We start from the raw sequence: 12847 nt of genomic DNA, 5'->3' as shown, positions 1-12847 counted from the left end.
CCTCATCGCCGGAATCAACCTAGTGAACCTTCTTTGAACAGCCTCCAATGGAAGTATATCCTTTGTTAAATATGGAGACCAAAACTGTACACAGTACTCCAGGTGTGGCCTCACCAATACCCTGTACAGTTGTAGCAGGACTTCAGCTTTTATACTCTATCCCCCTTGCAAGGCCAACATTCTATTTGCCTTCCTGATTACTTGCTGTACCTGCATACTATTCTTTTGAGTTTCATGCACAAGTACCCCCAGGTGCCACTGTACTGCAGCACTTGCAATCTTTCTCCATTTAAATAATAACTTGCTCTTTGATTTTTTTCTGCCAAAGTGCATGACCTCATACTTTCCAACATTATACTCCATCTCCAAAATTTTTGCCCACTCATTTAGCATGTCTGAGTCCTTTTGCCGATTTTGTGTCCTCCTCACACATTGCTTTTCCTCCCCACACATTGCTTTTCCTCCCATCTTTGTATCGTCAGCAAACTTGGCTACATTACACTCAGTCCCTTCTTCCAAGTCGTTATAGATTGTAAATAGTTGGGGTCTCAGCTCTGATCCTGCAGCACCCCACTAGTTACTGGTTGCCAAGCAGAGAATGAACCATTTATCCCGACTCTGTTAGTTAGCCAATCCTCTATCCATGCTAATATATTACTCCCAACCCAGTGAGCTTTTATCTTGTGCAGTACCCTCTTATGTGGCACCTTATCAAATGCCTTCCTGAAATCCAAATACACCACATCCACTGGTTCCCCCTTATCCACCCTGCTCGTTACATCCTCAAAGAATTCCAGCAAATTTGTCAAACATGATTTCCCTTTCATAAAACCATGCCGACTCTGCTCGATTGAAATTTGCTTTTCTAAATGTCCCGCTACTGCTTCCTTAATAATGGACTCCGGCATTTTCTCAACGACAGATGTTGGGCTAACTGGTCTATAGCTTCTTGCTTTTTGTCTGCCTCTTTAAAAAAAATATAAATAGAGGAGTTATATTTGCGGTTTTCAAATCTGCTGGGACCGCCCAAGAATGCAGGGAATTTTGGTAGATTACAACCAATGCATCCACTATCTCTGCAGCCACTTCTTTTGAGACCCTAGGATGTAAGCCATCAGGTCCAGGGGACTTGTCCACCTTTAGTCCCATTATTTTACCGAGTACTACTACATTAGTGATAGTGATTGTATTAAGTTACTCCCTACCTATAGTCCCTTGATTATCCACTATGGAGATGTTTAGTGTCTTCTACCGTGAAAACTGATACAAAATATTTGTTCAACGTCTCTGCGATTTCCCTGTTCATTATTAATTCCCCAGTCTCATCCTCCAGGGGACCAACATTTACTTTAGCCACTCTTCCTTTTTATGTACCTGTAGAAACTTACTATCTGTTTTTATATTTAGCGCTAGTTTACTTTCATAATCTATCTTCCCTCAATCACTTTTTTTTTTTAAGTTGTTCTCTGCTGGCTTTTAAAAATGTCCCAATCTTTTGGCCTCGCACTAGTCTTGGCCACATCGTATGTCTTTGTTTTCAATTTGATAGCCTCCCTTATTTCCTTTGTTAGCCATGGATAGTTATCCCTTCTCTTAGTCTTTCCTTCTCATTGGGATATACTTTTGTTGCGAGTTATGAAATATCTCAAATGTCTGTCATTGCTCATCAACCATCCCATACTTTAATCTATTTTCCCAGTCCACTTTAGCCAAATCTGCCCTCATACCTTTGTAGTCTCCTTTATTTAAGCTTAGGACCCTGGTTTGAGAACCAACTTTCGCACCCTCCAACTGAAATTGAAATTCCACCATATTATGGTCGCTCATTCCGAGGGGATCTTTTACTACGAGATCATTTATTAATCCTGCCTCATTACACAGTACTAGATCTAAGATAGCCTGCTCCCTGGTTGGTTCTGTAACATACTGTTCAAGGAAACTATCCCAGATGCACTCCATGAACTCCTCTTCAAGGCTATCCTGGCCAATTTTCTTTGTCCAATCAATATGAAAGTTAAAATCATCAAGACTGTCATTCTTTATTACAAGCCTCCATTATTTTTTGATTTATACTCCGTCCAACAGTGTAACTACTGTTAGGGGGCCTATAGACTATGCCCACCAAAGACTTTTTCCCTTTATTATTCCTTATTTCCACCCAAACTGATTCAACATCTTGATCCTCTGAACCAATATCGTTCCTCACTAATGCACTGACCCCATCCTTTATTAACATATGGCTAGTCACTGAATTAATGAGACCAGTACAAAGTATAATCAAGTGGCTTGATTTTTGTCTCCAGAAAGTAGTTTTCTACTGTTACAGTAATTTTGAAATTCAAAATATTTCCTGTGAAACAAAATCAGGAGGATAAGGTAAAGCTGATCTATGAAAACTAGAGATCTCCCACTCTACCGTCACCTAGTAACTCCACAAAGTTAGGAATCAAGAAGTACAGCTCTACAGTTGCACAGAAACCGTGGTTCTATGGGAGTTTTAAATGCAATCATAAAAGATTAGAGATTAAGGAGTAAAAATCTGATAACATTAACTGCAGTTTCAAAACACTCCAAAGGGCAAAAGTTAGTGCTTTACACCACCAGTTCCTGGGATATAAATGGTCCACTTGCAATACAAGGCTCCTAATGAGGCATGTTTGTGACAATACTTTTGGCTCCAAGGTATTTCTCAGTGAACAAAATGTTTAGATCTTTGCAGTTAGCCATTTCTAATATAATAACAGGAAAACATTTGCTACTGATTTTATACTGAATGAAGAGTTGCTTCAATCTTAAAAATTTCAGCTATAACTACAAGTATGTATTCACTGGTGCGAAAATCCAATTTAATCAAATATTTAGTGGGTGGATTTTCAGCTTGTTGTCACCTCTGTTTTCGCACTGGAGGGGCAGCAATGGCAGTGGTGAGTTCTTCTGGGCGGGCGGTCAGCTTCAACCACCCTGCCGGGACATTCGATGCCAGTTTCGGCAGGGCGTGAAGCAGTACTGCCCAGAAGAGGCGAGCCGGTGTGCAATGCCCCTGGTTGTGACAATAGCTCGATTTTTGGCTCCCACCCGATCCGTAGCACTCCATAGAGCGCCTTGCTGGGACAGCCTGCGGGAGCAGGCGGTCCGAGCTGTCGTGGCTGCAGTGAGGTAAGTAATGTCAACCTCAGGTAAGTGCGACTGTTTTTTTTTTGCGATTGATGTTGTGGTGGCATGAGTTATTTATTGGAAATATTTTTGGTGAGGTTTTCTTTCTCCCCAGGCCTCTTCGAACACGCCGAGGCCAGCTGTTTAGCTAGGGATTGGTGCTTGCTCAGACAGCCTAGCACCCAGGTGTGCCAGGCCTCCCTTAGCGCTCCGCCCCACACTCTGGGCCTAGCTGCCGAATTTTGCTGACTGACGCAAACTGTTCCCGGGTGCAAACTTTACCACCCCACCGTCTTTACCGCCCTAAAATGACCAAAGGCATAAGACCAGCCCTTAGACTGCAAACCAGCCATTCCTTGTATGTATTGCATTCTATTAAGAATCAATTTAGAAACATAGAAAATAGGTGCAGGAGGCGGCCATTCAGCCCTTCGAGCCTGCACCAGCATTCAATAAGATCATGGCTGATCATTCCCTCAGTACCCCTTTCCTGCTTTCTCTCCATATCCCTTGATCCCCTTAGCCATAAGGGCCATATCTAACTCCTTCTTGAATACAGAAACATTGAAATTAGAGGACAACAGGACAGTGCCGCAAAAAAAAAATACCGGGGCACTTAAAGATCCAGCTAAGAGCACCCCATACAACCAGCGCCTCAGCCAATCTGGCATGCCTTGATGGCCCAGAGATGCTCAATGCCCACAGCGCTTGGTCTGCTCTCCAGGCCTCCATAACCGGTGCCTGTGATAAGACACTTGGTTACTCAACCAGAAAACACCAGGACTGGTTTGATAAAAACGATCAGGAGATCGAAGAACTAATAGACCGCAAGTGCAGAGCATTTTTGAGCCTCAAGCAACAGCCAAACTCAGGAGCTGCAAAGCAACGTTAGACGGCTCAAGGCTGAGGCCCAACAAAAAACCCGGGACCTAAAGAACAGGTGGTGGATGGAGAAAGCGCAGGTAATACAACAACTAGCCGACAGCCATGACATACGAGGATTCTTCACTGCAATCAAGGCCGCCTACGGCCAAAACTCCCAAGGCCCCACCCCACTCCTGGCAAAGAATGGGGAAACACTCATCAAGGACACAGAGGCTGTCAGGGCCTGCTGGAAGGAGCACTTTGAAGATCTCCTCAATAGAGATTCTGCCTTTGACTCGAGTGTTCTCAACCCCATCCCACAGCATGCAACCCGCCACCACTTCAGTGAAACTCCAACGCTGCAAGTAGGCAAAGCCATAAAACAGCTCAAGAACAACAAGGCTACGGTGTGGATGGAATTTCTGCTGAGGCGGAGAGTCGCTGTTGGAGCGAATACATGACCTCATCTCTCTCATTTGGAGTGATCATATCCATTTTTAAAAAGGGAACAAATCTGACTGTGGCAACTACAGGGGAATCTCCCTATCAACCACTGGGAAGGTTGCTGCTAGAGTCCTCCTCAACAGTCTTCTCCATGACAGAGGAGCTCCTCCTGGGGTCACAGTGCAGATTTCGTCCCCTATGGGGAACGGACATGATCTTTGCAGCATGACAACTGCAGGAAAAATGCAGGGTGCAGCGCCAGCCCTTATACATGACCTTTTTCGACCCTACAAAGGCCTTTGACACTGTCGACCGTGAGGGTTTATGGAGCGGCGTCCTCCGGTTTGGATGACCCCAAAAGTTTGTCAACATCCTTCGCCTGCTCCACGACGATATGCAGACTGTGATCCTTACCAGCAGATCCATTCCACATCCGAACGAGGGTCAAACAGGGCTGCGTCATTGCGCCAACCCTCAATCTTCCTCGCTACCATGCTCCACCTGTCAACAAGCTCCCCGCCGGAGTGGAACTAAACTACAGAACCAGTGGGAAGCTGTTTAACCTATGCTGCCTCCAGGCCAGGTCAAGATCACCCAAACCTCTGTCGTTGAACTGCAATACGCGGATGACGCCTGCGTCTGCGCACATTCGGAGACTGAGCTCCAGAATACAGTCAATGCATTCACCGAGGCATATGAAAGCATAGGCCTTACGCTTAACATCCATAAGACAATGGTCCTACACCAACCTGTCCTTGCCGCACAGCAGTGCCTCCCAATCATCAAGATTCACAGCACGGCTCTCGACAACGTGGACAACTTCCCATACCTCGGGAGCCTAGTCAACAAAGGCAGAAGCGGAGATTCAACATCCCTCCAGCGCAGCCTTCGGCCGCCTGAGGAAAAAAGTGTTCGAAGACCAAGCCCTCAAACCTACCACCAAGCTCATGGTCTACAGGGCTGCAGCAATTCTCGCCCTCCTATATGGGTCAGAGACATGGACGACTTAAAGACACTTCAAGTTGCTGGAGATATATCACCAACGATGTCTCCGCAAGATCCTGCAAATCCCCTGGGAGGACAGGTGCACCAACATCAGTGTCCTCGTCCAGGCTAACATCCCCAGCGTTGAAGCACTGACCATGCTAGATCAGCTTCGTTGGGTAGGCCACTTAGTTCGCATACCAGATACGAGACTCCCTAAACAACTGCTATATGTGGCGCTCCTTCATGGCAAACGAACCAAAGGTGGGCAGCCACCAAAGAACTCACTTTAGGAGTGGAAGCAAGTATTCCTCAATTTCGAGGGACTCCTATGATGATGATGTAGTCCCTTTTACCTTCCTTTCCTTTCAATTGTCTTTAATTTTCATAGTTTATTCAGATTGCCTGTAAAAGGAACAGAACAAATGTGTCCTTGGCTGCATTGGAGATGGTCATGGTTTAGGGAGGATAAAAAAAATACAATGATCTTTGCAAGCCTCTTATTTGAAAGTTGCACTTTTAAAAACATAAAAACTCTTAATAAAATTTTGAAAGGCACACAAGACCATGCAGAGGATTATCATTTTCTTTGCACGCCTTGAATTTAAGTACCACTAAGAAAGTTAGTCAAGAAAATTTAATTTGAAACATTTACACTGTTTATTTGGTTGTTTAGAAGCTCAAAACAATTGCAGCAGGTAGCCAACAGCACGTTACAAGATTAAAACACCAAACATGCTTTGCAATAATATTTGAGCAAATTAGATCATAAATTTATCTTTAAAGTAAAAAACAATCTAAGTTGAAATGTCTGCAACATTAAATCAAACCACACCGAAGTGCAGATGACTTTTCTGATTTCTGCAATTACAAGCTGTCTGCACGAGACACTAACAGCAGTAAACCTAAAGATTTTTACTCTGCTTGCATATCAGAATTATCTGTCTACTGTAGAAGTAGATGCACATATTTGTGTAACCCTGCATGTTTAGTTTTCCACCCTAATATACTTCATCACTTTCTACCTTTATTGAATGAAATCTTTGCCAACTGCAATGGTCCTACATGACGTTTTTGCAAGCTTAAGTGCGAAATGAGTATGGTAGTAATTTGCATCAAAATATGGGCACAACCAACCAAATTTTGGCACAAATTGCACTTAAATTATCTATTATAATAGAGAGTGTTGTTCTAGATCATTGCAGGAACAGCGTATTAATCTTTACTTTGCAGTGGATTGCCTGACTTGCTCAACTGGAGAGGTTTTGATACTGACTCACCTGGTTATACAAAAACAAAGCAAGAATTCCTTCCTCAGCTTTAAATGACCATTTAAAGCGAAATGTTTATATAAAATGCATCTTGCCATGTGTTAGATCTGCAAACTTTGATCAAAAAATGTCTTACAGAAGGTTAGTGGTCATTTTACTATGGGATTATAAAATATATTTTTCTGACTGCTGTTACTAGATTCTAAAGTCTGGTTGGGGCTACAAATACCATGCATCATATCAGGAACAGCATCCAAGAATGCCATAAAGATCTGTTGTACATTTCAATATTGGATAGTTTTGAAATTGATCACAAATTGCAACAGTCTTTTTAAATTTTAGTTCAATAAAGCATTCAAGTCTTAAGTATGAGGAGTACACTTACCTAGGTCATATTCACAAATTAATTGCATGAAACATTAGGCCTCAGCTGCTGTAAGGTCCTCAAAAGATAGTCTGTCAGAATGCTTCGCCAGAAATGAGGTCAGGGATCAGATGCACTTGAGAAATTATTCTAATCGATCCACAAATACAACTCCTGTAATGGTTCATGTCCTATATCACTCTTTATGGATTGATGGTCCAATTTTCAAATATGGAAATTAAGCCTCTTGTACACAAATGTACATACACCCACCGAGAAAATCACTGCGGTGTTTAGAAAGTCCATTGGCTAGTGTTCTCAAATAATTGATCACTGTTCCCCAAATATTGATGTCTTTGTCATCTGCTGGATTTTGCATATTGCAGATGAGAGATACATGTAGATTTAGGGACTTAAACCAAGTCAATAAATTTTTCCACATTGACTTAGATTTTCAAATGGCCATTCTCAACACACTAGTTTTCAAAAAGAGCAACTTTGTGTTGTTCATGGTCAAAGCTGCCGACTCTCTCCCAGAAGTGAGGGACGGCTTTCTAGGAAACAAGGACAATGTGAAGGAAACATTGAAGGCACTGACAAAGATATGGTCCCAGGGTCAGATGACCTGCCCACAAGGATGTTTAAGGAAATGACCAGCAGAATTGGCCATGCTCAACCACTGATCTTTAGGGAATCATTAGAAGATATTGTAAACAAAGGACTGGAGGAGAAAACACAAATATTTTAAATGGGCAACAGGACATGAACATTTACAGGAAAATGATCCCAACATCGGTTATGGGAAATGTTGAGTTATCCTTGAGAAGTGTTTCATGAAACACGAGTAACATAACTAAAATACATTAACATGGCATAATGGGAGTGGAAGAAATCCTGTTCAACAATTCTGTTATAATTCTTCAAAAAGCTTGTGAATAAATGGAACTCCACATATATTGTTTATCTAAACTTCAGCAAGGCTTTTGATGGAGCTGCTCAAGAGATTGGTCCACAAAGGTAGAGAACACAGAAAAGGTAGGAACACAAGAACTATTCTGCCATTCACTATCATGGCTGATCTGACCTTAGCCTCACCTCCACTTCCCTGCCCGCTCCCCATAACCCTCAAATCCCTTATCATTCAAAAATCTGATACCCTTAAGATCTATTGACATCCATCTTAAATTTCAACCGACCCAGAATCCACAGCTTTTGGGAGCAAATTCCAGATTTCCAATACCCTTTGTGTGGAAAAAGTAGGTAGGTAGGTAGCTATTGAAGTCAGAGAATATAGGGAAGGGAAATTAATCCACAGACTAGATAAAATTGAGGAAGAAGGACCTAATACTGTAATAGAAATTGTCTACAGGTCTCCTGATAGCAGCAATGAAAAGGCAGAATGCATTACAGTATTTCAGAGATTAGAGAGGATTGTAGTAGAGTCGTTTTAATGAGACTTCATTTTCATATGGATTGGGACGAGCGGAGTAGCTCAAGTCAGAAAGGTTAGTGCATTCAAAATAGTTTTCTGGAGCAACAGGTTCTAGAAACAAGAGGACAGGCCATACTAGATTTAGTAATAATAAATGAGCCAGACTGAATTCATAATTTAATAATAAGGGAAGTGATGAGATCAAATTCAAATAGGTTTGAAAAAGAGAAAAACTTAAGTTACCAAGATTCTAGATTTTGGTACAAATAACTAACAGGATGGAAGAGACAGACAAAAACTGGTCAAAACTTATTGGGTAAGTGTACAAATGAACAGTGGGAGGTCTTCAAAAAAGAATTTAGCTCAATACAGTGCCAGTATATACCCCTAAGGGGCAAGAGAGCTTTACTTACAAAATAGATAACCATGGTCAGCAAAAGAGATAACAAAACTAAAGAGCATAGAAGAGTGCAAACAACTTTGGGCTGGATTTTGATCACCTTTTCTGCCGCATTTTTCCAACGGTATCCCTATTTTTCATCCAAGTGTTCCGCCGGCGGTTTCGAAATACCGCCGGCGTACATTGAAAAAACCTCTTCCGCCTAGAGTTTGGTGGTAGCGATGATCCGTAGTTGCTGGAAAAAAAGTGCCCAGGAGAAATCAACCTTAGCAGCCCTTCAATCAGCATTAGGTATGAAACCCTGCAAAAAGTGAAAGTTTTTCTTAATTCTTTTGCAGCGATTCACTGGAAAAGGGTCCTGTGAATGTTTTCCAATTTTTAATTTTTTGAAAAATAAATAGTGTGCGTGTTTTACCCCTCCCGAGGCCCAACTCGCAGCCTCGAACTCAAGACTAAATTTGACCAGGTTCACGTTTTCCGCTGAAAATCCATGTAGAACACCGATTTTGTGTGTCAGGCAGATTTTTTTTTCCTTTTTTGATAAATTTTCCATCGATTTTAATTGAATAATCATAATGGTTTTTTGAGTGGTAATTCAGCGGTGGCAGTTTTTGACCAAAATCCAGCCCTTAGTGTAGATCCAGGGGTCTGGGAGAGATATAAAGAACAAAGGATAACAAAAAAAACAAGAGCTGCAAAAGGGAATACGAAAAGAAACTTGAGGGATGTCAAGATTAACACTAGGATTTGTGCTGGGATCTCAACTATTCACTATATGTATTAATGACTTGGATATATAGTTCTCTTATTATGTAATCTAAGTTTGTCAATGACAGATTGGTTAATAGCATAAAATTAGAGACAGTGATAGATTAAGAGAGTGGACAAAACTGTGGCATTTGAATTTCAACACAGGCAAGTGCGAGGTCATCCATTTTGGACCAAAAAAGGATAGATAAGAGTATTTTTTAAATGACAAAAAGCTAGGAGCAGTGGGGGTCCAAAAAGATTTAGGGGTCAACATACATAGATCACTAAAATGTAGTCAGGTACCAAAAATGTAAAAAGCCAATGGAATGTTAAGACTTTTAGACAGCTAGAACCTAAAGGGGAGAACGTTTTTCTACAGCCCTGGTTAGACTGTATCTGGAGTACTGTGTAAAGTTCTGGCCGTCGCAGCTTAGAAAGGATATATTGGCCTTGGAAGGAGTGCAGTGCAGATTCACCCGAATCAGAGGTCCAGGGGTTAGATTATGAGAGATTATAAAAACCAGGTTTGTATTCCCTGGAATATAGGTTATGGGGTGATTTGATTAAGGGTTCCATGATTTTGAAAGGAATTGATAGGGTAGAGAGAAAATATTTCCACTGGTGCAAAAGGACAAAAGGACTTGACCTTAAAATCAGAGCCAGACCTTTCAGGAGAAAAGTCAGGAAGTACTTCTTCACATAAAAGGATGGAACGGTCTCAAAAAGCAGATGCTAGTACAACTTTAAATCAGAGGGCAATAGATTTTTGCGAGCTAAGTGCATTAAGGATATGAATCCAAGGTGGGTGGATGGAGCAAGGATACAGATCAGCCATGATCTCATTGAATGACAGAACAGGCTGGAGGAAATGAATGGCCTACTTCTGCTCCTATGTTCATAAGTAGATTAGCACTGGCTGCGAAGATACATGGCAATCATGTATGGGGCTGCATTGGAGTGGCAGGAAGTGATTAATGGGGTCACTAAGTACAGTGCTGGATTGCACATCAATAACTTGGAGATGGGATGGAGATAAAATCATCAAAATTTGTTACTGAGCAGGAAGTTTGTAAATAATCAAGAAACCACTGGTCAGGTGCAGAAGTATTTAGGGTTGAATTGTAATTTGCCATTCCTCAATGTCAAAATGCAATGATAAGCCCAAGAACAAATGAGTCAGGGTTTTCTGCTTCTGCACATGCCAGTTTTCAACTCCCCTCTAATCCTTCAACTAACTACTTTAAATCTATGCCCCCTGGTTATTGACCACTCTGCTAAGGGAAATAGGTCATTCCTATCCACTCTATCTAGGCCATTCATAATTTTATACACCTCAATTAAATCTCCCTTCAGCCTCCTCTGTTCCAAAGAAAACAACTCCAGCCTATCCAATCTTCATTCGCAACTAAAATTCTCCGATCCTGGCAACATCTTTGTAAATCTCCTCTATACCCTCTAGTGCAATAACATCTTTCCTGCAATGTGGCAACAGAACTGTACACCATACTCTAGTTGTGACCTAGTGTTTTATACAGTTTAAGCATAAACCCCCACCGTTGCTATATTCTATGCCTCAGCTAATAAAGTATCCCTTATGCCTTCTTCACCACCTCATCTGTACTATCTTCAGGAATCTGTGGACATTCACTCCAAGGTCCCTCCACACTTCAGTATCCTACCATTTATTGTGTATTTCCTTCCCTTGTTAGCCCTCCCCAAATGCATTTCTTCACACTTTCCCGGATTGAATTCCATTTGCCATGTTTCTGCCCATCGATCAGTACATGGATATCTTCGTGTAGTCTACAAATTTCTTCACTATTAACCACATGGCCAATTTTTGGGTCATCTACAAACTTCTTAATCATGTTCCTATATTGAAGTCTAATTTATTGATATATACCACAAACGGCAAAGGACAGAGTACGGAACACTGCAGAACCCCACTGGAAACAGCCTTCCAGGTCACAAAAACTTCCGACCATTAACCTTTTGCCTCCTGCCACTGAGCCAATTTTGGATCCAACTTGCCACTTTCCTTTGGATCCCTGGGTTTTTACTCTTCTGACCAGTTTGTCATGTGGGACTTTGTCAAAAGCCTTGCTAGAATCCATGGCAGACTACATCAAATGTACTTTAAGATTGAACATTAACTTGGGACAGCTTAAAATGCATGAATTGTTGTGTTCACTAAGATTGAGAATCCACTCCATTCATAAAATGTTAAAAGTAATATATTCCAGAATAATGTCTTTGCTTAATAATCATTGACAAATACACCACTATGCCATTTTTAAAAGCAAGTTCTTGATCAGAGAAATTTTGTTTGATCAGTTAGGTGGAAAATATACTTCCCGTCGCTTAGCCTCAGCAACACTGCCATGGTGTTAATTTTTTTTTAAGTGGAGTAATAGGGTTGCTGGGCACTGAGGCCGTGGCAAAAAGACTGCTTTTGTTACTGAATAGCACCAAGATTCCCTCCCTCTTTCCACCCACCCCCCCCAACACTCCTTAATTCAAACACACTGGTACCAATTTTTAAAAACATTTTTTATCCAATTTCGTTCCAGATCAACTCTAACGCCAAAGATCACTTTGCGCCAATGTGTTTGATCTTAGGCCAAAAGGCTGAGAGGCGACGTCGCACCATTCCTGGAAATATTGCAATACCAGGTCGGTGCATGGAGTGGACGGGGCATGCCCCTGATCCAGCTCCCGGTCCAAAAATCAATTCAATATCATGTCCCCATAGGGGATATTAAACTGATAACAGGTACTACACTTGATCTTAGCCAAAAGGCCGAGAAGCGACAAACACACTGGTACCAATTGTCACCTCCAGCACCACCCAGCTGAGATAAGTTAACAGCACAAACCAAAACCTGTTCTGGTCTATGTGGCTCAGCTACTCTCAGCCACTGGGGAGCGATTGGAATACTGGAATAAACAGTCAGTGGCAAGTTCAAATTCTGATTTACTAAGGCAACTTTTTAACTTCCTCATATGCATTTGACTTTTATAGAAAGATGACAAAACATTTTTAAAAGCCAAAGTTAACAGTTCGATTTGGAAAGAAACATTATTTTGAGCAATATACCAAGTTCGGTAAAAAAAAAATTGGCAAATAGCTTGGTTACTAAAGTCAATACCAAGTATATTTAAAATGCAAATTTATGAAGTTTGTT

General features: G+C 41.5%; 1 pseudogene; it reads right to left on the bottom strand.

Annotated features, from left to right (window-relative positions):
* Nucleotides 1–12298: 12298 nt before the first annotated feature.
* Nucleotides 12299–12474, bottom strand: LOC139263526 (U2 spliceosomal RNA; annotated as a pseudogene).
* Between the last annotated feature and the right edge of the window lie 373 nt (nucleotides 12475–12847).

Source organism: Pristiophorus japonicus, chromosome 4 (genome assembly GCF_044704955.1).
Source record: "Pristiophorus japonicus isolate sPriJap1 chromosome 4, sPriJap1.hap1, whole genome shotgun sequence".
Lineage (NCBI taxonomy): Eukaryota > Metazoa > Chordata > Chondrichthyes > Pristiophoridae > Pristiophorus > Pristiophorus japonicus.
This window is presented reverse-complemented; position numbering and strand designations above follow the sequence as displayed.